Source organism: Macaca fascicularis, chromosome 4 (assembly GCF_037993035.2).
Source record: "Macaca fascicularis isolate 582-1 chromosome 4, T2T-MFA8v1.1".
NCBI lineage: Eukaryota > Metazoa > Chordata > Mammalia > Primates > Cercopithecidae > Macaca > Macaca fascicularis.
This window is the reverse complement of record NC_088378.1, coordinates 38,222,411-38,248,847: the sequence shown is the minus strand read 5'-3', so window position 1 is coordinate 38,248,847 and position 26,437 is coordinate 38,222,411. Positions and strand designations below refer to the sequence as shown.

Sequence of the window (26,437 nt, the reverse complement as noted above, 5' to 3'; positions counted from 1 at the left end):
AACTCCATCTAAAAATAAATAAATAAATACAACTGGAATTTACAATGAAAAATGTTTCCAAAGGACATAATGAATTGTCCCTGTTATACTTTCACCATTTATGTTTAATATGCTTCCATCTCAGACAATTTAGAAATAAAACTGAACCATTAGTATATTAAAGATGGAATATAGTTTTTATTTTCTAATTAATTCATTATCATTGATTCTATATTTTCTATAACCAAAGGCATATGCTAAATAGGTAAAAGTATTGACAACAGTTTAAAGTATTTTTATTTGGAAGATAATGAGAATCATTCTAAGATGTGTTTTGGGTGTTTTGTTTGTTAACCATTAGTTAAAATATCTATTCAGATTGTCAGTACAATCTAGTTCACACTCAAGGACAGGTTACTGTTTTGAAAATTTTAAAACTTCTAGGATGGGCACAGTGGCTCATGCCTGTAATCCCAACACTTAGGGAAACCAAGGAGGGAGGATTGTTTGAGGCCAAGAGTTAAGCCCAGACTAGCGTGGGCAACATAGCAAGACCCCATCTCTAAAAAAAATTTTAATTTTAATTTTTAAAATTTAAAATTCTAAATGTCTGAAGGACTATAAAGCAACAGTGGGTAAATTTCACATGTTCAAAACAGCTCTGCTACTGGCCCAAGTTGCCCATTTCCCTCATTCTTATTCCATTTTTTTTTTTTTTTTTTTTTGAGACAGAGTCTCGCTCCGTCTCAAAAGTTGCCCAAGCTGGAGTGCAATGGCGCAATCTCAGCTCACTGCAACCTCCGCCTCCCAGGTTCAAGCTATTTTCCTGCCTCAGTCCCCCGAGTAGCTGGGATTATAGGGGCCTGCCACCACACCTGGCTAATTTTTGTGTTTTTAGTAGAGACAGGTTTTCACCATGTTGGCCAGGCTAGTCTCGAACCCCTGACCTCAAATGATCCACATGCCATGGCCTCCCACAGTTCTAGGATTACAGGTGTGCACCACTGCGCCCACCCTTATTCCTAATTTCAAAATTCCTACTTGCTCCCTTTCTTCCATCTGCGGTTCATGAGCACCAGCACACTGGCCATTGCTTCCACTTGCTCAATCCCTTCATGAGTTTTAATCCACTTGTCTCTGGCCTATCCTGTTTCTCACTTAGCCACACCATCAATCCCCTTCTCTCCCTTTCCTCTGGGACTGTTAACAGTAAACACCATTCAGTCATTAAGCTTTCCTCAAAATCCTCCTTTTGCCCTCCCATCTTGTGACAGGATTGTGACTTCACATAATAAAACGACTTTGTTGGCTACATGTGCTTTCAATCTAGGAAGATAGACTTCATAGAGCTGCATTTGGGTGTGCACTCTACAAATTCCCCAGGAGGGAGAGGCTCAGCATTCCCCAGATAGTTCAGACCAAAAGCATCTTTGGGCTGGGATAGGGTGGTTCATGCCTGTAATCCCAGCACTTTGGGAGGCCGAGGTGGGAGGATCGCCTGAAGCCAAGAGTTTGAGACCAGCCTGGAAAACAAAGCAAGACTCCATCTCTAAAAAGAAAAAAACTGTCTTCAGAGGCTGGGTCCACTGACTCACACCTGCAATCCCAGCACTTTGGGAGTCCAGGGCAGCAGATTACTTGAGCCCAGGAGTTCAAGAGAAGCCTGGGCAACATGGTGAAACCCTATCTCTACAGAAAATATAAAAAATAGCCGGATGCGGTAGTGGATGCCTGTAGTCCCAGCTACTCAGGAGGCTTAGGTGGTCGAATCGCTTGAACCAGGGAGGCTGAGACTGCAGTGAGCCAAGATCATGCCACTGCACTCCACCCTGGGTGACAGAACTGGACCCTGTCTCAAAAAAAGAAAAGAAAAGAAACATCTTCAGGAAAGTGCCACCTTAATTGAGATTTGATTTTCTACTAAAGATGAAACATTTTTTCTGATGCCCTCAAGCAGAAATGGCTTCTTCTCCAGTCTTGTCTGGCTCAGAGTCGAGAGTTCAGCGGGCACTAACTTGACTTTCAAGAACTTCGCCAACTTTGTTCAACCACACCCACCCTTCCTCTGCCCTCATTGTCATCATCTACTAACCTCTCTAATCTTCCTTTAATCTCCTGATGTAATTGTTTTTCTCTCTACTTGTTCACAAACAACCATTCTGGGGAATTTCAGTATTCATTCTCATGATTCAGCTAACAAGAATAACAGTACTAGGAATAATGGCAACTAATACATCATTTTTGAATGTCTACTGTGCACCAATAAGTATCTTCAGCACTTGACATGCATTATCTCATGTAATTTCCACAACTACGATATGTAAGAGATAGCATTACTTTCAATTTGCTGATGAGGAAAATACATTACTTACCAAGTCCAGGAATATACAGGATATTCAGAGGCAGAGCGAGGATTCAAACCGTATTTAACTGGCCAAAATGCCTTTCCCTATATTATAGTTATTAGACTCTTTCACTATACATCTCTAGCTTCATTCTTCCATAAATCTACTGACATGGTTATTTATTGGAGCTTATGATTATCCTAAATTCCTCCTCCTGTAGGTGTTTAAACTCTCCAGTTCCCTCTTTTTCTTTTTTTTTTTTTTTTTTTGAGACGGAGTCTCACTCTGTCACCCAGGCTGGAGTGCAGTGGTGCGATCTCAGCTCACTGCAATCTCTGCCTCCCAGGTTCAAGCTGGGAGGTTCTCCTGCCCCAGTCTCCCCAGTAGCTGGGACTACAGGTGCTGGCCACCATGCCTGTCTAATTTTTGTATTTTTAGTAAAGACAGGGTTTCACCATGTTGGCCAGGCTGGTCTTGAACTCCTGGCTTCAAGTGATCCGCACACCATGGCCTCCCAACGTGCTGGGATTATAGGCGTGAGCCACCGCGCCCAACCTGCAGTTCCCTCTTAACTAGGGCTTTCTGTCCCCTGATGTCCTCGCTTCCCATCCCGATCATGCTCTCCTCCCTCTCATGACCTTCAATTATTTCTCTTATCCACTGCCTCACCATCATGGTCTGCTGAAGCTGCATGTCCACCCTTCATCTACTTGAGATCCCTGCAGTGTGTTTAATGTGGGGCATCCCAACAAGCTGTGCATAATTTGCAGATAGCTTAGAGCAAAGATGACACTGGCTTAATTTGCTCACAAGATGATAAAACACATTTACAATCATTTGAAAGGTCATCTTTGAGTGCAGCCTTCTCCCCTCAATGATCTAATGCCATCAAGCAACACGCAGGGGCCACCTTCAAATGTCTGCTGTCATCCCTTGTCCTTTGGTAGTCCATTTGTTCGGTGCTACAGTATTTTCTGTAAAATCACAAGCTGATGGGATGTTAGAACTAAAAAGGGCCATAAAATGTGTGTAGCCCCATCTCTTAATTTTACAGATAAAGAATTGCAGCCTGAAAGAGCCCATAGGCTGATATTATCAACATCAATTGCTGAAAGGTTAGACAGAGGTAGCAGAATTTGCTGACACCCTTTCAAAAAGGGATTTATTTCACAAATATATCTCTGACTGCGTCTTACCTGCCAGGCTGTCATGGTTTTAGATCCAGGTCAGCTAATGAGCGTTTTGTGCACATAGTGGATTTCTCTTGATCACTCGCCGGTTGAGAAGCTGGTGTATTATCAGAGGGAAGTGGGGCCAGCTGCTTTTCATAGCAGCACAATGAGGTGCTTTCTGTTGGGTGGGACACTTTGTCCAGACTTCCTTTGCACCAGATGGCTGTCCTTCAAATGCCCAAAAGCTCCTGGGATCATTAGGATTCCAGATGTGCTTGCTACTGTTGGTCTGAGGTAACGTGACAGCAGCTCTCTTCTTGCCAAGTATGCGTTCAGCTGTTAGACTGTCCTGAAATGCTGTTTAGCATGCTTCTAATATATTTGACCATTTTCATCTTCAATTCTGATCCACAAAATAGGCATTATGAAGTATTTTAGAATATTTACAGTTTAATAGTTAAACCCTACCATACGGATAGTGTGTTCTAAGAAATAGATTGGTGGACGTCTGAAACGATCTAATTCCCAGGTTCCACAGTTCATGGCGTCTCCGTCTCCTTTCTTAACACATTGAACTTGTTCTGAATCCGATTATACTCTCCATTTTGCAGAGTAACTCATTTTCTGTTAGTAGAATGAACTTTGATATTAGGAAAAAAAATGTTTCTACTTTAATGTGTTCCACATTGGAGACCCTTATTAAAGCTGGTATGCCTTATTTCCCAGTTGTACTAATTGAAAGCTCTAATTATTTCCATGCTTGTATGTCAGGACCATCTTTTGATGCATGAAAGTTTTGAGAGAATTTAAAAAAAAAAAAAAAAAAAAACCAGACTGACTTTGGGAATCATGTGAGAGAATTAATATTCTTTAGTTCCAATTAAAAAAAGAGTTTTATGTCAGTTCATTAGACTTTGGCCTCTACTTCTTTGATTTCAAGTCTGTCCTGGATTTCTGCCATGTGGAGAGCAGTTGCCAGAATCCCCTTTCTTTATACAGCAGTTACTGTAATTAATGCTGAAAAGGGGCTTACCTCATTCCTGATACTAATAGGCCTCTCAAACGCAGTTTTTATATCTAATCCTTGTCGTTTATGAGGGAGTTAAACTAGATTTCCAAGATCCTTCCTACATCTAAAGTCAATGATTCTCCATGACCTTGTGGTCACTTTTCTAATGCATAATTCAACCCATTTCTTGCTCTCTTGAGAAACAATCCAGGTGTATTTAGGCAGGAAATCGATTGTTTACTTTTCTGATGCAAAAGGTGGGAAAATCGAAGAAAAGATTATCTTTCCAGCTGGAAGTTGCAGCTGGAAGTCAATCCTTTTCCAGAGATACAGATAATCTCTTTTAAAAATTTCTGAACTCTGGAACAATTATACTCTAAAAAAAGAATTATTAAGTCATACAAACTGAGGGAATCATAATATTGGGGAATAAGATTTTTTTACACACTTTTTCTGGTACAAAATTTTGTGACTCATATGAATTATTTCAAGTATATTATTCTCAAGGACAGGTTTATTCTAATTTAAATCCTATGGACTTGCAAATAAATAACTTACTCGTTCTCTTCAGTATACTATTGCTTGAGAGAAGAGAGTATTTTGGTGGAAAGCTATTTCGGTGAAGTCAGACTATGCAATAGGACGGAAAAAACCATAGCTACAAAAGAAAAACACTTTCCTAAAAAACTGTATGTAACTGAAATTGAGTTTATTTTATGAAAATATTATTTATTTGTTTATTTATTTTTGAGACGGAATCTCACTGTCACTCAGCCTGGAGTGCAGTGGCATGATCTCAGCTCACTGCAACCTCTGCCTTCCCGGGTTCAAGTGATTCTCCTGCCTCAGCCTCCTGAGTAGCTGGGATCACAGGCGCCTGTCACCACGCCTGGCTAATTTTTTGTATTTTTCATAGAGATGGGGTTTCACCATGTTGGCCAGGCTGGTCTCGAACCCCTGACCTCAAGTGATCTGCCTGCCTTGGCCTCCCAAAGTCCTGGGATTACAGGCATGAGGCACTGCACGCAGCCTTATTTTATGAAAATAAACCAGTGAAAATTAATTTCAGGCCAGGCACAGTGGCTCATGACTGTAATCTTAGCACTTTGGGAGGCCAGAGTGGGTAGATCACCCGGGCTCAGGAGTTTGAGACCAGCCTGGGCAACATGATGAAATCCTGTCTCTACCAAAAATACAAAAACATTAGCCAGGCATGGTGGCCTGCACCAGTAGTCCTAGCTGTTAGGGAGGCTGAGGTAGGAGGATCTCTTGAACCCCAGAGGCGGAGGTTGCAGTGAGCTGAGATTGTGCCCCTGCATTACAAACTGGTTGATAGAGTGAGACCCCCATCCCCCCACCAAAAAAATAAAATAAAATAAATTTAATTTCAAAAGTGAAATGTATTCACCCAACAATGTTCATTTATGAATCACACAGCAGTAGCCTTGGGGATGATTGTTGTGGATGTTTCAATGTTTGGATGTAATGTTGGTGGGAGCTGTAGGAAAATTTAAAATAGCAGTAATGGCTTCTACCTGAATCCTATTAGCACTTGCGAGTTCATAGCCTCCTGATTTTTTGAGAAGGGGAGAATTGGAGCTCAACAGGTAGCAAACCATTTCATTCTGCAATTAGTCTGTCTAAAGAAGACTTAACATTCAACGCTTAGAATAAGGCTATTTTAGATATTTGAATTGCTGGCAAGACACGCCAAAGTAGTCATCCCTTAATGGGTGTGTGTGTGTTTAAAATTCGTTATTTATTTATTTATTTTTGAGACAGGGTCTCGGTCTGTCATCCAGGCTGGAGTTCAGTGGAGCGATTGTGGTTCTTTGGCAGCCTCAACCTCACAGACTCAGGTGATCCTCCCATCTCAGCCTCCTGAGTAGCTGGGGCTACAGGCACGTGTCACCACGCCCAGCTAATTTTCATATATTTTATAGAGACATTGTTTCGCCATCTTGCCCAGGCTGGTCTTGAACTCCTGGGCTCAAGCAATTTGCCCACCTCAGCTTCCCAAAAGTGCTAGAATTACAGGCGTGATCTACCAGTCTCCCTTAATGTTTTTTTAAAACCCACTTATTTAGGACTATTGATGAAAACAACAAATGAAGCATAGAAGCAATTACAGGAAGAGAAAGTACCCAATATTATGTAAAATGTGTTAGTACTGAGTCATATGTAAATTTGCGTTCAACTTCTTCACTCTTAAATTCTAGTTCCTGGAATCCCCCTCCTTCATAACTGACTCACAGTCTATTTTGGGACAAACCTGCCAATACTACAATCCCTTTACTGTACATTAAAATGTATACAGAAAAGTCAAGAACTAATAGAATCATCAAACACTACCAACCAAGGGACCTCACCCGCATGTGCTAACAGTGGAGCATGTGGCCTCAAAATCAGGGCTGACTTAAACTCTCCGTGTATTGGAGTCATGTTTTGTAAGGCTGTGTTTGAAAAATAAAATTAGTTAATTAGAAACACCTTGTTCACAGTTTAATGCTTGATCTTGTTCTTTATCTAAAATATCTATGGCCCGGTGCGGTGGCTCACACCTATAATCCCAGCACTTTGGGAGACCGAGGAGAGCAGATCACCTGAGGTCAGGAGTTTGAGACCAGCCTGGCCAAAATGGTGAAACTCCTTCTCTACTAAAAATACAAAAAAAAAAATTAGCCAGGTGTAGTGGTGCATGCCTGTAGTCCCAGCTACTCGGGAGGTTGAGGCAGGAGAATCACTTGAACCCAGGAGGCGGAGGTTGCAGTGAGCCGAGATCCTGCCATTGCACTGCAGCCTGGGCAACAAGAAGGAAATTCTGTCTCAAAAATAAGTAAATAAATAATATAAGATATCTATTTTTCCACTCCCTACTTGTCAAAACTTCTCTAAATTTTTAATAATAAATTTTATTATTTTAAAGTAATCTCATTTTTTTTTCTAAACAGGGTTTGAAGTTACATTTTCATCTTGATTCTAGTTGCTTCCTCCCCCCACTTTCTTTACTATGTTCCAATAATTTGATTTCAGAGTTGGCATTAACTCCCTGAGTTCAGGAAGATATTCCCCAAGGACCTGAATCTCAGCCCTGGAAGCGACGTCAAAGTTTACATAGCACATCTCTCACCTTCAGTCAGAGCCATACAAAGAAGCTGCTATCTTATTATCCGTGGCTTTAGAAAAGACTGCCCAAACCTCCACCTGCATGTTATTTTGACATTTAGTTAGCTTTAGTGTGTCAAGCAAAGCCTTTATGCTACATACCAAACCTGTTTCCCTTGTTTTACACTCAGCAATGATCACCAACCCTCTCTGTATATAAAGCTCTCTATTAATTCATAGAATGTATTCAATTGTCATTTGGCCTTCTCTTTAAGAAAATTAATTATGTCTTCTTTACCTCTCCTCATTGGTCTTTTTTTCCAGTACTTGACTCATTTTACCATCCTTGGAGTTGTCTTCTAAATAATTTCCAAGTTTTCCAATTAGTCTTTATTATTTATTTATTAGATGGAGTTTCACTCTTGTTGCCCAGAATGGAGTGCAATGGCATGATCTGGACTGACTGCAACCTCCACCTCCCGAGTTCAAGCGATTCTTCTGCCTCAGTCTCCTGAGTAGCTGAGATTACAGGCATGCATCACCACGCCAGGCTAGTTTTGTATTTTTAGTGTAGATGGGGTTTCACCATGTTGGTCAGACTAGTCTCAAACTCTTGACCTCAGGTGATCCACCCGCCCTGGCCTCCCAAATACTGGGATTACAGGCATGAGCCACCACACCCGGCCCTCCAATTAGTCTTTAAACGTGAATTCCAGAAGTTCACATTTCTGAGTACCATTAATTTGAGATCACCTAACAGCTCCTTCACATCATACTGTCATTACACTTAATATTTTTAAGTTGGTCTTTTGTCTCTTCTAGTTACAAGCTAGAATGTATTGGGTTTTTATTTGTATTTTATTTTATTTTACCTTTTTTGAGATAGAGACTTGCTCTGTTGCCCAGGCTGGAGTGCAGTGGCACGATCTCGGCTCACTGCAGCCTCTGTCTCCCGGGTTCAAACGATTCTCCTGCCTCAGCCTCCTGAGTAGTTGGGATTACAGGCACACACCACCACACCTGGCTCATTTTTTTGTGTTTTTAGTAGAGATGGGGTTTCATCATGTTGGGCAGGCTAATCTTGAACCTCAGGTGATCTGCCTGCCTTGGCCTCCCAGAGTGATGGGATCACAGGCGTGAGCCACCACTCTTGGCCAGAAATACATTGTTTTTTAAAAATGTTCTATTATTAAAACAATATATATATATTTTTTTTTTGCTTAAATTTGGACTTGTTTTTAGTGCAACTGCAACTGCTTGGTTTCAGAAAAGGGTGTCTATAAAGAATAAAGGTTATTTTACTATGACACTGATATATTTCTCTAAATTCAAAGATGAATTTATAGAAATTTATAACTATAACTAAAATAGGTTTTTGTTTCTCTATTTAATAATTTTTCTAATATTTTTCCTCTGTTTAATATTGGATGGATTTTCCAGTTCTGTGTTTTTCCAGCAAATTTCTGGCCAAAAAAAAAAAAATCAGAATCTAGTAGAATAACCATGCCAATTTAGTTTGGCATCAGTGTGATTAGGAACGAATTTAGAGTCTTTAGGAATGCTTTGGCCTATTTCTGCATGAATTATATTTAAATCCCATATTTATTGCTTTTTTCTTCTTTTTCTTTTTGGAAAGCAGGGTGAAAATGATTACAACATATGCAAGTATGCAATTTCGAGTTCATTAATACCTCTATGAGGGTTCAGGTCTTCAAAATGGTAGCTGAAGATAACCGTGTCTGGCATATTCAGTATTGGTCTTTGAGAAGTTCAACGTAGTGCTGCCCTGGCATGCGGATTTTTATTTACTTTGGGAGAAAGTCAGTGGGGAAACTAGTCAATAGAAATAATGATTGACGCTCATGGGACCTAAAGGAGAATCCTCAGAAGGGAACTTTGACACTACCTGTTCCTCTTTACCCAATGACACAACATGAACCATCTTTTGAACTAGTATGAGAGAACCTTATTTTTGCAAAAGTCCAGAGAAACTCTACCAGAACACCACATTAGAATTGAAGACTATAAGTGGGATACAAATGAATTGAAGTTCATCGATAGTTTTACACTGAAAGAAGTACGAGATTGTGGCCTCAAATGCATATCTTTCTTTTTAAATAGTAATAGGACCTTTTCTAATCATGCAACTCATCTCTCTACTCCATTTCCTAAACACTCACAAAGCTATTCTTTTTATACTACTAAAGTATAGAGATAGAGGGTTAACAAATGAAAACATGAAGTATGTAAACTTAGAGCTATAGATGCTAAATTTTAAATTATGAATATAATATTAAAATAGTATTAAAAATTGAAGAAATAGAAAACAAGAGCATCCATACTCCCACTACATAAACACAATAAACATTGTTTCCTACATTGACTTATCTGTTCTACGTGCAGCTGAAATACTTTTGTTTGTTTGTTTGTTTGTTTGTTTGTTTGTTTTTTGAGGTAGAATCTCACTCTATTGCCCAGGCGAGAGTGCAGTGGCACAATCTCGGCTTACTGCAACCTCCGCCTCCTGGGTTCAAGTAATTTTCCCTGCCTCATTCTCCCAAGTAGCTGGGATTAGCAGCCCCCGCAACCACACACAGCTAATTTTTGTATTTTTAGCAGAGATGGGTTTTCACCATGTTGGCCAGGCTGGTCTCAAACTCCTGGACTCAAGTTATCTGCCCACCTCAGCCTCCCAAAGTGCTGGGATTACAGGTGTGAGCCACCGCACCCAGCCTGAAATACATTTTTTATTGTGATTTCTCTCTTTCTTCCTTTCCTTCCTTTCATTCCTTTCCTTCCTTTCCTTCCTTCCTTCTTTCCTTTCTTTCTTTCTTTTCCTTCCTTCCTTTCGAGACAGAGTCTTGCTCTATCACCCAGGGTAGAGTACAGTGGTGAGATCTTGGCTCACTGCAACCTCTGCCTCCCAGGTTCAAGCGATTCTCCTGCCTCAGCCTCCCAAATAGCTGGGATTATAGGCGCTTGCCACCATGCCTGGCTAATTTTTGTAATTTACTAGAGATGGGGTTTCACCATCTTGGCCAGGCTGGTCCAAACTGTCTACTTCATGATCCGCCTGCCTCAGCCTCCCAAAGTGCTGGGATTACAGGCATAAGCCACCGCGCCCGGCTCTCTTGTGATTTCTTTTATTTAATTTAATATAGGTAATGTTTCTCCTTTTTTTTTTTTTTTTTTTTTGAGACAATGTCTCGCTCTGTCACTCAGGCTGGAGTGCAGTGGCAAAATCTTGGCTCACTGCAACCTCCACCTCCCGGGTTCAAGCAATTCTCCTGCCTCAGACTCCCGGGTAGCTAGGATTACAGGCTCCCACCACCACGGCTGGCTAATTTTTGTATTTTTAGTACAGACAGGGTTTCATCATGTTGGCCAGGCTGGTCTTCAACTCCTGACCTCAGGTGGTCCACCTGCCTTGGCCTCCCAAAGTGCTGGGATTACAGGTGTGAGCCACCACACCTGGCCCGCCACCCTATTAAAAACATTTTATAGATACCATGTAAATAGTGGATATGCCATACTTTATTCAACCATTTCTGCATTAAGTACCAGTGTGTTACAATTATAAATAAGGTCAAGATGGCTTTGTGCATATAGGTTTATGAATTATTTATTTGAGATAAATTACCTAAAGTGGGATAAAAATATTGAGCATTTAAAGCTCTTAAAATATTTTGTGATAGCTTTCAGACAATGTTTTAAAAATTAAAATACAATGAGCAACCTATGAGAATACCAGCTTTACTGAACCCTTGCCAGCACTGAATATTGCCATTTTAAAAATTAGTTCTGTGTAATTATTATGAATATCATTTTACTTTCACACATGCATATTCTAACCAAATAGCACTATTGCTACCTCTCTTTTTACAGGGAGGAGAAAGAAATATATGTGCTATTTAATATATGTGGACAAAGCATTTTCCACTTCAGGTTTTCAATGAGTAGCTTGGATCACTGAGGAATGTAGTAGTAAGCCACTACACAGTCCCAAGTTATCTTTTGGAGTTTTGGAGATTTTTTTTTTTTAATACAGATTTTTGCTTTGTCACAGAGACTGGCATGCAGTAATGCAAACACAGTTTACTGCAACTCAACCTCCCCAGTTCAAGCAATCCTTCTACCTTAACCTCTTGAGTAGCTGGGACCACAGGTGTGTACCACCACTCTTGGCTAATTTATTTCATTTCATTTCATTTCATTTTTTTGAGTCAGTCTTTCTCTGTTCTCCAGGCTGGAGTGCAGTGGTATGATCTTGGCTCACTATAGCCTCTGACTCCCAGGTTCAAGCGATTCTCCTGCCTTAGCCTCCCGAGTAGCTGGGATTACAGGCACACGCCACCAAGCCCAGCTAATTTTTGTATTTTTAGTAGAGACGGGGTTTACCCTGTTGGCCAGGCTGGTCTGGAACTCTTGATTTCAAGCGATTCGCCCGCCTTGGCCTCACAAAGTGCTAGGATTACAGGCATGAGCTACGGCACCCAGCCTAATTTATTTTATTTGTAGAGAGGGGTGATATGATTAGACTTTTTGTTCCCACCTGAACAGAAAGCCTAATCTCATCCTGAATTGTAATCCCCATAATCCCCATAATCCCCACATGGCAAGGAGAGACCAGGTGGAGGTAGCTGAATCTTGGGGGTGGTTTTCCCTCTGCTCTTTTCATGATAGTGAGTGCATTCTCACCAGATCTGATGGTTTTATAAGAGGCTGTTCCCCCTTCTCTCTGCACTTCTTCCGGCTGTCTTGTGAGGAAGGCACCTTGCTTCCCCTTCGCCTCCTGACATGATTGTGAATTTCCTGAGGCCTCCCCAGCCATGATGAACTGTGAGTCAATTAAAACTCTTTCCTTTATAAATTACCCAGTCTCAGGCAGTTCTTTACAGAGTGTGAAAGTTGACTAACACAATGGGGTCTGACTGTGTTGCCCAGACTGATCTCAAACTCTTGGGCTCACGTAATCCTACTGCCTCAGCCTCCCAAAATGCTGGAATTACAGGTGTGAGGTGCCATGTGAGGCTCTAAATTTTGATCTGCCTCAATAATCTTTGAGGCCGATTTTTCATAGCATCAAGGGGTAAAGCCTAACTCTTCTCCAGGAGAGTTACATAAACTGTTGTGTTCTGAGCTGCTGTCCTCCAGTCTTTCTCAGCATCTAACTGTTGTAAGGTCAAGTCCTGTTAATTATCACCCAGCTGTATATAAAATTCTTATGCCTTGAGCTGATTTGTTTTCTTTTATTTTCTGCATATAGGCTTTTTATGGCTTTAAGTTGAGAACAAAGTGTTAATAAAAGAAAGATTACACTTAGAAAGAAATTCCAAAAATTCTAAACAAGATGTTTTCTTTTTAAGAATAAAAAAGATGTTCTCTTTTCTTTTTACCTGATCTTTCCATTCCTGACCCTGAGGCCTCATTCTGGCTGTTCTCTACAGAAAATAAAGTCCAGAGATGTACATGTGAGCACCTGGGCACACACGCAAACAAAGAGGAACTCATTGCAGATATATTCATGTATATGCATGTGCATTTTCTGAAAGAACTCGCCCGAAACTGTCGGTGGTGGTTAATGAAGCATGGGGGCAGATCTTTTCTTCCTTGGCCACTTCTTTGATAATCAGGAATTATTACCTTTCCCCTCAAAAATTGATTTTGTATAAAAATGGATCACTTCTATGAGTGTTCAGAAAATATATTCATTCATTTCCTTTAAGACACTAAGCACATGTGACCAATCTAAATGGAATTGGCACGTTTGTGTGATTATAGAGTAAATGCAACAAGAATGAGATGACTTTTGCAGCTGTTTAAGTAATAAACTGTTAAGATCCATTTTCCTTTATGCACTTGGGTGCTACAGGCTTATTCTTTTTTAATTTCTTAAAATTTTTTATTTTTATTTCAAATACCTTTGCCACTTAATCCAGGATACAGGCTGATTCTTGTTAAGTTTAGCGGGAAGGGAAAAGGGACATTTGCAGACCAAGTCAAGATGACTAACAAGAACAATATATGTGCGACAAAGCCTTGCTGTAAATTTCCTTCCTAGCATCTCTCTTCTGCAGGCCCAGTAATTTGTAGCAAGAACAACTACAATATCTGAATTGTCTTTCCTTTTATAAACAGCATTTGAAATTCTCCATGGGGGATCTTGGGGTACATTAAAAATAAGGTATCATAAGCAAACACCTCTATCTCTTTACATAGGATCCACTTCTGCCTTTGTGCACAGCCCAGTAATAACTTGATATACAAGTAAAACACATGTTTATCATTTACTCACTTAACAAGTCTCCACTGATCGACTACTATGGCCAATGTTCCTATGCTATTATGCTAAGGCACAAACAATTGGCTTCTGAATAATTCAGGACACAGTCCCTTCTTCTACAGAGTTTACAGTCTGGGGATATCTAAGTTATAAATAATAAGCAATAGAAATGCTTGTTTATCCAAGAAGTATATTCTTTTGCCTTCTCTATGCCCCCTTACCTTTTTTTAATGTTATGTTCCAGAAATGAAGATTTACTTGTAACTAATATTAACCATAGCTTTGTGGTATTTCCTGTTTTATCATCTTTATTTTCCCACAAAAAAATTAATAATTAAAACAGTACTATGTACTATCTGAGAAGAAAGCAAATACTGATGCTATCAAGAATGAATTCTGGCCAGGTGCAGTGGCTTCTGCCAGTAATCCCAGCATTTTGGGAGACTGAGACAGGTGGATGACCTGAGGTCAGGAGTTTGAGACCAGCCTGGCCAACATGGCAAAACCCCGTCTCTACAAAAATACAAAAATTAGCTGGGCATGGCGGTGGACACCTGTAATCCCAGCTACTCGGGAGGCTGAGGCAGGGAGAATTGCTTGAGTCTGGGAGGTGGAGGTTGCAGTGAGCTGAGTTTGTGCCACTGCACTCCAGCCTGGGTGACAGAACAAGACTCCATCTCAAAAAAAAAAAAAAAAAAAAAAAGGAATGAATTCTATTTAGTCTTCTATTTCAAACAGGTTATTAAGCCAGTAATAAATCCTAGAGTTAAAATAAATAAATGTAAAATATAATTTTCAAATAACATTTATTACCCATTTACTATATGTGTATTAGTTGTTATCTGGTTCATTTTGCTTTTAGTATGTGCATATTTGGAGTCAATGTGATGAAGTGATTAAAAACCTGAGTTTGTAAACTGCATTTACTTTTCCCAAGTTATTTCAGTTTCCTCAATTGTAAAATGAGGATGATGACAATTATACCTTCCTCACAGGGATGTTGTGAGCATAAATTGCATAAGTAAACATAAGGCACTTTAGGACAACATGCTTTTCTTTCTTGGCTTTAGGTGTAATCTTTTGTCCCAGTCAGCTTCAGCTTGTATATCTGCCTTAAAAGCTTTTCCAGTAATGCCCTTCACTTTTCTGTCCTGAGTGAGTGACAGGCACCTTGCATTAGTCCTTCAGATAGCTCCAGATAGTTTAGAAAAGACATACATGCCACAGCCAGGCATGGTGGCCCACACCTTAAATACTCCATTAAAAATATTAGTAGTAAGTATTATTCTGAGCTTTAGTGTGAATTGAAATGCTTGATATTCTAGATCTAGGCCGAGCCACTGTATCGGCTCACAATTATATTTCGTAATCCCAACACTTTGGGAGGCCAAGGCGGGCAGATCACCTGAGGTCAGGAGTTCAAGACTAGCCTGGCCAACATGGTGAAAACCCATCTCTACTAAAAATACAAAAATAAGCTGGACATGGTAGTGGATGCCTGTAATCCCAACTACTCAGGAGGCTGAGGCAGGAGAATCACTTGAACACGGGAGGCGGAGGTTGCAGTGAGTTGAGATAGTGCCACTGCATTCCAGCGAGTGAGTGAGACTCCGTCTCAAAAAAAAAATTAAAAAAAAAAAAAAAAAAAAAAAAAAAAAGACATACATGCTGGAGCCAGGGACCAGGGACTAGCCATGGAGGCTAACTCCTAAGACTACCACTGAGCTGGGCAGGAGGTGTGGAAAGAGCAAGTGAAAACACCACAAAGCATTCCTAGTTGTTTTAAAATGTCTTTTTGGGGGCTGAGTGAGGTGGCTCCCACCTGTAATACCAGCCTTCTGGGATGCCAAAGTGTGAGGATGGGTTGAGGCCAGGAGTTCAAGGCCAGTCTGGGCAACATAGCAAGACCCCATCTCTAATAAAAATAAAAAAAAAAAATTAGCCAGGCATGGTGGCATGAGCCTGCAGTCCCAACTACTCAGAAGGCTGAAGTGGGAGGATCACTTGAGCCCAGGAGTTGGAGACCAGTCTGGGCAACATAACAAGACCTCATCTCTCTATATATATTTTTCTTTTCTTTTCTTTTTTTTTTTTTGAGACAGAGTCTCATTCTGTCACCCAGGCTTGAGTGCAGTAGCACAATCACAGCTCACTGCAGCCTTAACTTCCCAGGCTTAGGTGATCCTCCCACTCAGCTTCCCAGGTAGCTGGGACTACAGGTGCGTACCACCATGCCTAGCTGATTTTTTGTACTTTGTTTGTAGAAGCAGAGTTTCACCATGTTGCCCAGGCTGGTCTCAAACTCCAAGCAATCCACTGCCTTGGCCTCCCAAAGTCTTAGGATTATAGGCATGCGCCACTGCACTCAGCCCTGTCTCTATTTCTAAAAAACAATTAAAATGCTGGGCACGGTGGCTCACGCCTGTAATCCCAGCATTTTGGGAGGCCAAGGTGGATGGATCACGAGGTCAGGAGATCAAGACCAGTCTGGCCAATATGGTGAAACCCCGTCTCTACTAAAAATACAAAAATTAGCCAGGTGTGGTGGCAGGCACCTGTAATCCCAGCTACTCGGGAGGCTGAGGCAGGAGAATAGCTTGAATCTGGGAGGCGGAGGTTACAGTAGCCGAGATCGTGCCACTATACTCCATCCTGGGCGACAGAGCAAAGACTCCATCTCAAAAAAAAAAAAAAAATTAAAAAGAAAAAAAAAACACCTTTTTGGATAAGGGGGGCAGGATTCAGCATTTGCTTAGTTGCTATAAACCTTTGACAGTTTTCCAGAGTTTTAACAAATTTGGTTTGACAGTTTATGCTTACTTTCTGATGTTTCGGTTGGAGGAGTGGAGCTTGGAGCTTCCTGTTACACCATTTTGTTGATATCACCTCCCTTGATAAGATTTTCTCTTTTTTCTTTTTCCTTTTTTTTAAAATTTTTATTTATGTATTTATTTTTTGAGACAGGGTCTCGCTCTGTCACCCAGGCTAGAGTGCAGTGGCAAGTGGCAGGATCTCGGCTCACTGCAGCCTCAGCCTCCCCAGGCTGAGGTGATTGATCCTCCCACCTCAACCTCCCAAGCAATTGGGACTACAGGCATGCGCCACCATGCTCAGCTAATTTGGGTTTTTTTGTTTTTTTATTTTTCTTTTGGTAGAGATGGGGTTTTGCCATGTCGCCCAGCCTGGTCTCAAATTCCTGGGCTCAAGCCATCCTCCCACCTCAGCCTCCCAAAGTACTGGGATTACAGGCCACCATGCCTGGCCCACTTTTCTTGTTACTTCTTTAAAGAAAATAAGCAAGCAGTGACTGGATAAGATTTTAAAGGTTAACTTGTCCATGACTCCCTTTCCCCACAGAAACAAACTACTGAGAGCACTCAGTCCTTCTGAGGATCAACTGAGATAATGAGATAATAAATGTGCCTGGCCCATTGTAAATACTCCATTAAAAGTATTATTAGTAGTTGGCCGGGCACGGTGGCTCATGCCTGTAATCCCAGCACTTTGGGAGGCCGAGACGGGCGGATCACGAGGTCAGGAGATCGAGACCATCCTGGCTAACAAGGTGAAACTCCGTCTCTACTAAAAATACAAAAAAAAAAAATTAGCCGGGCGTGGTGGCAGGCGCCTGTAGTCCCAGCTACTAGGGAGGCTGAGGCATGAGAATGGCGAGAACCCAGGAGGCGAAGCTTGCAGTGAGCCGAGATTGTGCCACTGCACTCCAGCCTGGGCGACTGAGCAAGACTCCGTCTCAAAAAAAAATATATATATATATAAATATATATATAATTAGTAATTATTATTTTGAACTTTAGTGTGAATTGAAATGCTTGATATTCTAGATCTAGGGAAACCTCAATACCAGATTGCAGTGGCATTTACTTCCTCTTTTTAGAGACAGCTAAAGGTAGCATCATTCTTCCTCAGTGGCAGCCACCTGCCCTCAAATACCTTAAATGTCTATTTGATCCTTGGCCAGAGTCTGGATCCACAATTATATTTCTTTTTTTTTTTTCGAGATGGAGTCTTGCTTTGTTGCCCAGGCTGGAGTGCAGTGGTCCGATCTCAGCCCACTGCAGCCTCTGCCTCCCAGGTTCCAGTGATTCTCCTGCCTCAGTCTCCCGAGTAGCTGGGATCACAGCCATGCGCCACCACATCAGGCTAATTTTCTGTATTTTTAGTAGAGATAGGGTTTTACCACGTTGGCCAGGCTGGTCTTGCACTCCTGACCTCAAGTGATCCACACACCTTGGCCTCCCAAAGTGCTGGGATTACCAGGTGTGAGTCACCGCATCGGTCCACAATTATATTTTGTAAATATTATAAGATTGATTGATTGATTGATTGATTTGAGCTGGAGTCTCACTCTGTTGTCCAGGCCGGAGTGCAGTGGCACGATCTCAGCTCACTGCAACCTCCACCTCCCAGGTTCAAGCGATTCTCTTGCCTCAATCCCTGAGCAGCTGGGACTACAGGCACATGCTACTGTGTCCAGCTAATTTTTTTTATTTTTAGTAGAGATGGGGTTTCACCGTCTTAGCCAGGATGGTCTCGATCTCCTGACCTCGTGATCTGCCTGCCTCAACCTCCTAAAGTGCTGGGATTACAGGCATGAGACACCGTGTCTGGCCATATCATAAGATTTCTCAGGCTAGACCTGGAAAAAGAAACAATAAAATACAAATTCAGTTCATGTAAAGAGAAAGGATACTTGCAGTATATTGCAGTATTTTCCATTGCCCTCTAAAAATAAATAGAAAAGAAAATATAGACTGAAAGAAAAGGCAAAAATAAAGCTGCATATGATGCCCTGCCAGAAAGCACCTAGAGAAAACACATGGAAATGCCATGGAAAATACGTGCAAAGGGAAGCAACTAATACAGGATCTTCTTGAAACACTCAGAGACTCACATTGTTATTCTTAACTTCCGAGAAGTTAAGAACTCAAGTGATCTGGCTGGGATCAGAACCTGCACCTCTTGAAGTTGAATACTTAGTAAATCTATCCACTTCTCCACATGTTATGTAGATGTTTTTCATTCCCTGGACATTCTCCCGCTTATTTCTTCATAGCCCTAATGGCCTGCCTACTGAATACAAAAGAGATGTTGGATCAAGAATCATTGTCGAGATGTATGATTAACTCGCCTAAATGTTAACCCAGTTTTGCAATGAAAACCCTGTATCTCTGCCATCCAAAACTTTGTAAAAGCTGCGTTCATGGTGTTTTTGCTTATGCAGAAAAATGCATTTCATATTTGTCAGGTATTGTTTTTAACATGTGTTTCATATCAAATGCAAGAAAAGCCAAATGTAATCTTAAAAAAAATATTGGCAAGATCGCTAAGAGTGAGTCTTCCAGCACATCTGGGAACCTCTGTAAAAAACTAACTCAACATTCTGGACTCTTGGATGGCCAGATTATTAACTGGTTTACCAGAAGCACTTTTAGTGCAAGCCAAGGCATATAAGAAATATTTTAGACCCATAGACCATTAAATACTGTACAGTTAGCCTGCTGCATGAGAAAAACAGCAAATGTTTTAATGGAAATGTCTAGTTCCATTCATAACAAAGAAACCATGCATTTGTTAACAGTTGCATGTGGCAGTCTAGATTCTATTGCTAAAGTGTTAATGGAAGATTGAGTATCAGACTTTTTTTGCTAAAACAAGTTAAACATTACAAATTATAGCATAAAGCAAATTATAATCCCATTGCCCTTGAATTTGACTTAGCTCCTGTATAGGAAAGAGTAGGAACATTTCTCCTAGAATCTCGCATAAAATCCAAATCTCGATTTCTACTTTTTCCTCTCATGTCAAGTACCTTTTTGGAGGTAAGTCCAAGGAGAAAAACACTAAGGAATATAGTGTCATTTGCAATGAGAGACATTTAAAACATTTCTCTTTTCCCCATACAGCCTAGGAGTGGATGTTTGTTCATTGTTTAACCTAGGCCTAAGAATCATTTCTTGTATTATCCTTATATAGCACAATGACCCTAAAATAGCTATATTTGGGTTCTTGCCTGTACCCAGTGGATAAACACTGCTCAATTTGTATTACTTGCATTTGGCAGAAGTTGGTTTAAGCAAATTAGAGATTCCTGGGGAGCTTGAAAATACATTGATAACCCAGTCTCCCTACTCCCTTTGGATAGGAACTTATCACTGTTATTTCATTTTTTAAGTTCCTAATTATAATGGGTAGCTATGATTGAGACTACTGGAAAGAAATACGCTTTTGATGAGGGCAAGAAAACCTGGTCATAGTTTTTGAACAAATCCAAATAATATATTGAATAGAACTTGAATCTTTGAAAAGAGTTTTGAAGATTATTTTTTCCCAGCTCCATACTATATTATAGTCATAGACAATAATCTGAAAGATGTAAACAGCCAGTCATTAGAAATTTTTTCTAAAACTGGGCACAGTGGCTAACGCCTGTAATCCCAGCACTTTGGGAGGATGAGGCGGGTGGATCACCTGAGTTCAGGAGTTTGAGACCAGCCCGGAAAACATGATGAAACCCCATCTCTACTAAAAATACAAAAATTAGCCAGGTGTGGTGGTGTGCGCCTGTAATCCCAGCTACTTGGGAGGCTGAGGCAGGAGAATTGCTTGAACCTGGGAGGCAGAGGTTGCAGTGAGCTGCGATTACACCATTGTACTCCAACGTGGGCAACAGGAGTGAAAATCTGTCTCAAAAAAAAAAGAAAAAAAAGAAATTTTTTCTAATGAGTACATTTAGTAGTAGACCACAGCCTAAACAGGTTTCTACACCTTTATGCAAAGAAAAAAATGGCATTGAATTGCAATGTCAGAAGCTACATAGCAGGCCAAGTCATAGCCTTGCTGCTAGGTTGGGAATAGCTTCTTTCATTCACCTCCAGGCATTTAAAGAGGCACCCACTACTCTGAGGTAACCCCATCATGGCATGTTATTGCCCCAACACCAGGAATTCAGGAAGATTAAAGCACTAGAATAAATGAAGACACATGTGTTAAAACACAACATTTTGGCAGAATAATTATCTCCTGTAATTATAGTAGCTCAAGTAGAGTGGGATTTATGATTCACACTTTTTATTGTTTAGGGATAAATAACAAAAATTTATTGAATGCCAGCCAGGCGCGGTAGCTCACACCTGTAATCCTAGCACTTTGGGAGGCCAAGCTGGGTGGATCACTTGAGGCCAGGAGATTGAGACCAACCTGGCCGACAGGGTAAAACCCTGTCTCTACAAAAAACACAAAAATTAGCCAGGTGTGGTGGCCCACACCTGTAATCCCAGCTACTCAGGAGTCTGAGGTAGAAGAATTGCTTGAACCCAAGAGTCAGAGGCTGCAGTGAGCAGAGATTGTGCCTCTGCACTCCAGCCTAGGCGAGAGCGTGAGACTCCATCTCAAGAAAAAAAAAAAAAAAAATTTATAGGTGCCAAGCACCCGTTTAGGACTCATGAAATTTACAAGAGATCATAAACAAAGCAAATAAGAAAATTACTTATTAGAAGGTAAGTGTCATGGAGAAAAATAAAGCAGGAAATGGGAACAAAGTTTCCATTTAAACAAAATGTCAAGCAAGGCTTCACTGAGAAGGTGCCAGTTGAGCAGATACCTGAAGGAGATGAGAATTGTGTGGATAGCTGGGCAAAAAGCATTCCAGGGTGAGGGCTCAGTGAGCACAGTCCCAGGAAAGAAGTCTTTTTACTTTTGCTATAATTATTTGCATATAGATTATTCAACTGATAGAGCAAACTTTCTTTTTTTTTTTTTTTTTTTTTTGAGACAGAGTCTCACTCTGTCTTCCAGGCTGGAGAGCAGTGGCACGGTCTCGGCTCACTGCAACCTCCACCTCCTGGGTTCAAGCAGTTCTCCCATCTCAGCCTCCCGAGTGGCTGGAATTACAGGAGCCCACCACCACTCCCAGCTAATATTTGTGTTTTTAGTAAAGACAGGGTTTCACCATGTTGGCCAGGCTGGTTTCGAACTCTTGACCTCAGGTGATCTGCCTGCCTCGGCCTCCCAAAGTGCTGGGATTACAGGCATGAGCCACCATGCCTGGCCTGAGCAAACTTTTATTAATAAAAAATTCTTTTTTTTTTTTTTTTTTTGAGACGGAGTCTCACTTTGTTGACCAGGCTGGAGTGCTGTGGCATAATCTTGGCTCACTGCAACCTCTGCCTCCTGGGTTCAAGTGATTCTCCTGCCTCAACCTCCAGAGTAGCCGAAACTACAGGCGTGGGCTACCATGCCTGGCTACTTTTTGTATTTTTAGTAGACAGGGGTTTTGCCATGTTGGCCAGGCTTCTATCAGAAAATTACATCTCTCCCAAGAGGAGTATATGACTCCATCGAAGTCATTATACTCCTGTTGACATGTTTGATGGTACAAAATGAATAATAACCTTTACCAATTATGAAAACTTAGAGCCCCTAACCCTAACCCTAAACTTGCCAATTTTTCCAATAAGGAGACTACGGCTAAAAGATATTAACTAATATCCCAGGGGCACATACGCAGTCAGGTAAATTTTAAGTTTTACTTAAATTTTCTCTAGGTCTGTCTGACACCAAAGCTCATGCTCCAAACTGCTACGTCTATTTCTACCAACTCCACTCTAAAATAGGCCTCTCTTAACCACAGTAGATGTACTGTAAATAACATATATAACTTCTATCTGTGTAACCTTCTGTAAGCCACTTGGCCTCCCTCAGAGTCTGTTTTCCTATCTATTAAATAAGGGAGCTGAACTAAGTCATCTGTTAAATATCTTCTAGCCACAAAATACTATGATTCTGTGATAGATTAACTTGACTACTTTCCCATAATTTGAGTCCTACAAATCAATGATGTGGTCAATAAACATGCATTGATTACCTTTTCTCTGGATCAGGCAAAATCTACAAAACTCCATGCCACAAATAATTTTTACTTGATAATTTAATTATATGTGTTTTTCTGTTTCTCTTTTTTTTTTTTTTTTTTGAGACAGAGTTTCAATCTTGTTGCCCAGGATGGAGTGCAATGACGCAATCTCAGCTCACCGCAACCTCTGCCTCCTGCATTCAAGCAATTCTCCTGCCTCAGCCTCCTGAGTAGCTGGGATTACAGGTGTGCACCACCATGCCTGGCTATTTTTGTATTTCTAGTAGAGACAGGATTTCTCCATGTTGGTCAGGCTGGTCTCGAACTCCCAACCTCAGGCGATCTGCCCGCCTCTGCCTCCCAAACTGCTGGGATTACAGGCGTGAGACACCTTGCCTGGCCAATTATATGTTTTGATATCGAATGCAAACAATCTGGATATCTTGGCCTGGCATAGAATCTCAGGTTGAAACTCCAGTGCCTGCAGAGCCAGGCAGGAAATTTAAATAGGCGAAGTGGAAACGGGTGTTCAGACATGGCTCTGTGTCTACTCAAAACAGCCATTTTAGGGCCAGGCACGGTGGGTGGCTCACGCCTCTGATCTCAGCACTTTGGGAGGCTGAGACGGGCGGATCACTTGAGGTCAGGTGTTCAAGACCAGCCTGGCCAACATGATGAAACCCCATCTCTACTAAAAATGCAAAAAAAAAAAAAAAAAGAAAAGAAAAGAAAATTAGCGGGGCGTAGTGGCACACACCTGTAATCTCAGCTACTCAGGAGGCTAAGGCACAAGAATCGCTTGAACCTGGGAGACCGAGGCTGCGGTGAGCTGAGACCGTGCCACTGCACTCCAGCCTGGGCGACAGAGTAAGACTCTGTCTCAAACAAAAACAAAAACAAAAAAAACAGCCATTTTAGTACGTTGAAGAGCTGTGTTCCGTTTTAACCTAAATATGTTACGTCTTTTAACTTACAAATGCAGATGTGCCATCATTATTTCTGGTGATATTACTGAAAAAATTAGGTAAGATGGACTCCCTTAAAGAATCTAAAATTACCATTTATCGCCTCACTCCTTACTCATGTGTCCGTACTTATTGCCTCCATAGCACCCACCTCAACTACCGGCATCAGAAAACAAGTTCCGGCTGGGTGCACTGGCTCACACCTATAATCCCAGTACTTTGGAAGGCCGAGGTGGGTGGGTCATTTCAGGTCAGGAGTTGGAGACCAGCCTGGCCAATGTGGTGAAACCCTGTCTCTACCGAAAATACAAAAATTAGCCAGGCGCAATGGTGGGTGCTTGTAATCCCAGTTACTCCGGAGGCTGAGGCAGGAGAATTGCTTGAACCTGGGAGGTGGAGGTTGCAGTGAGCTGAGATCACACCACTGCACTCCAGCCTGGGCAACAGAGCAAGACTGTCTCAAAAAAAAGAAAGAAACAAAGAAAAGAGGCCGGGCGCGGTGGCTCAAGCCTGTAATCCCAGCACTTTGGGAGGCCGAGACGGGTGGATCACGAGGTCAGGAGATCGAGACCATCCTGGCTAACATGGTGAAACCCCATCTCTACTAAAAAAAAAATACAAAAAACTAGCCGGGCGAGGTGGCGGGCGCCTGTAGTCCCAGCTACTCGGGAGGCTGAGGCAGGAGAATGGCGTGAACCCGGGAGGCGGAGCTTGCAGTGAGCCGAGATCCGGCCACTGCACTCCAGCCTGGGCGACAGAGAGAGACTCCGTCTCAAAAAAAAAAAAAAAAAAAAAGAAAAGAAAACAAGTTCCATGAGGGCAAGATCTGTCTATCTGTTCACACACCTATGCCCATGGCTCCTAGCACTGTGCCTATTGTATAATAAGTTATCCACAAATATTTATTAAATGAATAACTGAATAAATTTCAAGATTGAGGATAAATTTGAGTTTCAAGAAACCAGTATCAGTTCTGAACTGACATCTTAAAATGTAACTCAAGACATGGACTCTAGCCCTTAATTCGTCCCTAACACAAATTACATTACCCTCTGGTCCTCAGTTGTCTCAACCGTAATGCAAGGGGTGAGGTAATAAAAGACCCCCTTCAGGTCCCCAAATCTCTGATCCTCTGAACTCTACTAGTTGTGCAGAATATAGAAAACATTTGATTTAATAGATGTTTGACCTGAATATCTTCACCTTGTGTAGACCAGAATTTAAATACAAGTGCTTGCTGGGCCAGGCAGGAAACATAAAAACGTGAAGTGGGTTGGGTGGCGAATTGCCTTAAGCAATTTGCAATTACAAAGACCAAACTGAAAAATATCGAAACTAAAAAGAATGCAAATGAAATAAAACCACAAAAGGAGGAACATCTGACTAGTTGCTTGGAATCACAATCTCTTGAGGGGTCAAGAATTGTTCCTAGGCCTCATGTTACATAAATGTGATTAATGTTAAGCAATTGAAGAAGGATAAATCATTAGCTTGCAGAGATCAAGATGATAAGACTCCTGATCTCTGACCCTGCATTAATCTCTTGACCAGACTCCTGCTACACTTGTGCAAACCATCATCTTTATGAGTGTGGCAGTTGATGGGGCATGTTTGCTGCAGTAAGATAATATGGCCACATTCCACCCTGCTGTGTGTGGTGGGAAGTAGAGGACTGTAGCCCAGAGACAAAGGCATGAGACACCCAGTCGACTGTGCGAGCGAAGCCCACCACCCAGGATCCAAAGGCAGTAATGGTCCAGTGGGTCAGAGATGGAGCAACTGCTCTCAGGAAGCCCTCAGCTGAGCACAGGAACAAGGGCCCATATGCATTCTGCAGGCCTGCCATACTAGCTTGAGCACAGAATGCTGTGCTTCCTCCAGTTGCTGGAGTTTGTGGACAGCTTTGACCCTCTATGACCATCTGCCTGGTCACCAAATTCCAAAGCCATGAAATATTTTGGACTCCCCCAACTTCCCTAGTTTTCAGTCATTCATCAAGTCTTGCAAAGTATTCTTCTACCTGCCCTCCACACCTATCCCTGCTTTTTCACTTTCATAGCCCCCATCTGAATTCGTGCTCTATCAACTCCCCTTCGTTATAGCAGCCCCCTGATCGCCTCAGCTCCTGTATTCTTCAACTCTGGTCTTTCCTGCAAACTGCCAAGCCTTCTGAATTTCCATGGCATGAAGGACACATTGACATTTAAAGCCTTCCACCATGTGACTTCCAATGATTTCTCCCATGAGTCTTCCACTCCTGTGGAATTGTTCAACCAAGTGTTGCCCAAATGTGCCTTGTTGAGTTTTGTTCCCACACCTTTGTGCTGTCCCACCCAGAGAGGATACCGTTCTACTGCCTCTTCGCCAATCCAAATGGTGCCAGTGTTTTCAAAAGCCTGTTGAGGTTCTACTTCCTCCCTGAAGCCTTGCTCAACAACTTTGCCCATATTATTACTTCCTTCTTTATTTTATTTTATTTTATTTATTTTTTTTTTTTTGAGACAGAGTCTCGCTTAGTCGCCCAGGCTGCAGTGCAATGGCGCGATCTCGGCTCACTGCAAGCTCCGCCTCCCGGGTTCACGCCATTCTGCCTCAGCCTCCCGAGTAGCTGGGACTACAGGCGCCCGCCGCCTCGCCCGGCTAATTTTTTGCATTTTTAGTAGAGACGGGGTTTCACCGGGTTAGCCAGGATGGTCTCGATCTCCTG

At 41.6% G+C, this 26,437-nt stretch overlaps 1 protein-coding gene across 3 annotated transcripts in view; it reads left to right on the top strand.

The window, feature by feature from the left end:
• The window catches only part of SGK1 (serum/glucocorticoid regulated kinase 1), a 153,519-nt gene that overhangs the window by 76,347 nt on the left and 50,735 nt on the right, over nucleotides 1-26,437 (top strand). The window contains exon 1 of one of the 3 annotated variants that reach the window (XM_065543421.2): nucleotides 12,351-12,449. The exons of the other annotated variants lie outside the window; for them this stretch is intronic. The gene's annotated coding sequence lies outside the window, so the exon portion shown is untranslated. Of the gene's footprint in view, nucleotides 1-12,350; nucleotides 12,450-26,437 lie in introns of those variants that run through there. 3 annotated transcript variants of the gene reach the window in all.